The 1,757-nt window shown below is 38.1% G+C and overlaps 1 protein-coding gene across 1 annotated transcript in view; it reads left to right on the forward strand.

Moving 5' to 3' along the window:
• PARP8 (poly (ADP-ribose) polymerase family, member 8) overlaps positions 1-1,757 on the forward strand; it is a 99,304-nt gene that overhangs the window by 20,435 nt on the left and 77,112 nt on the right. The window lies entirely within an intron of this gene.

Consider the following 1,757-nt stretch of genomic DNA (forward strand, 5'->3'; position numbering starts at 1 on the left):
TACCTCAGCCTGCCTAATAGCTGGGACCATAGGCATGCACCATCACATCCGGCTAATTTTTAAATTTTTTGCAGAGACAAGATCTTGCTCTGTTGCCCAGGCTAATTTCAAACTCCTGGGCTCAAGTCATTCTCCCACTCTGGCCTCCCAAAGTGCTGAGATTATAGGCGTGAGCCACCGTGCCTGGCCCCAGAGATTTAATTTTAATGTTTATTTATCCCACCTTGGATTACTGGTGAATTTAGCCCAACTCTAACCTATTTCTGTTTTTAAAAATAGAGATCGTAATAGTGTTTTTGTTTCCTGAATCCTTAAGGGATGATGTTGCTATATTTCACCTGATAGCTATTTAGAACGAAGGACCCTATTATATGTCTTGGATAAACTTACTTGATTAAAATGTTTTTCCCTACCCACTAATACACACAAACACATACACATATGCAATTGTATCTGCTGATATTGTTTTAGTTATCAACCGCTGCATTAAAAAACACACCTCAAAACTTAGTGGCTTAAAATAACTTATTATCTCTCACTGTTCTTGTGCTCAATTGGGCAGTTCTTGCCGTGAGTTGCATGTGACTTTGCAGTTAGATGGTGGCTAGGGCTGGTGTCATATCAAGGTCTCACTAGGTTGGATGCACAAGATGCTGGACTTTCAGGTAGCTTGCCGTTGATTGACGTGTCATCTCGGCGCTCAGCTGGGGCTATTGACTAGAGTTCCTATCTTACACATGGCTTCTTCGTGTGGTTTGGTCTGCTTGAGTAGCATGGTGACTGGGGTCTGAACGCGAGTGTTGTAAGAGGCAGGATGTGGAAGCTACTGGGAAAAGGCACAGCGAGTCTTCCATTGTCTTCTATTTATCAGAGTGGTCGAAGCCCAGCCAGAATCAAGGACAGGGACATAGACAGCACCTCTGGGAGGGGTGGCTTTAATCTGCCACATATATGTTACTATGGCGGCTGCATGTTTTTCTCTCGGCATATCAGGGAACATGCATCTGCTCTTAGTTTTCACATAGAAAAAGTACTTGTTCTTTCAGATTTATGAAATACAGGAAAATCTTTCACTTTGAAAACTAGTTACCTGTTTTCTATTTTTGTATAATACATTCTATTTAAATAACCAACTCTTAATATAAATAACATATACTAAGTGATGTGATTTCATGGTAGACAACAAAAACTAAATGTTAAATATTTTTCGAATATATAGTAATGTAATAAAGAACAAAAATAATTACTCATAATTGTTCTATACTGAGAAAACTAAATGGTTTGGTGTTGTTCCTGTTTTCTATGCATGTGTGGTTTATTTTCATAAAGTTGACATTGAATTGTATAAATAGCTATGCACCTTAATGTTATGTCATGAGACTGTCCTCAAGTTATTAAATCATCTACAAAGGCATGATTCGTAATATCTTCACAATATTCCAGCCTATAGGTGTGTGGGTTTTTGCTGTTTCCCCACGTATTCTGACATATGGCTAACTTCTTTTTTTTTTTTTTATTTCAGCATATTATGGGGGTACAGATGTGTGCCCGTCTGATTTTATTCTGATGGTGGTTAAAAGAAAAGGAAACCCTCATGTCTGGGCTTTGTTTTGCTTTTTAATATTTAGGGTTAAGAATGAAATTTGGTGAGTTAATCTCTACTCACCCAAACGCCATATGTGTGAGATGTTACTGTAGCATGCTTTTTTGTTTGTTTGTTTTCAGCATATTACGGGGATACAAATGTTTAGGTTACA

The sequence above is a fragment of the Propithecus coquereli genome, unplaced genomic scaffold (assembly GCF_000956105.1).
Source record: "Propithecus coquereli isolate 6110/MARCELLA unplaced genomic scaffold, Pcoq_1.0 Scaffold47, whole genome shotgun sequence".
In the NCBI taxonomy this organism is placed as follows: domain Eukaryota; kingdom Metazoa; phylum Chordata; class Mammalia; order Primates; family Indriidae; genus Propithecus; species Propithecus coquereli.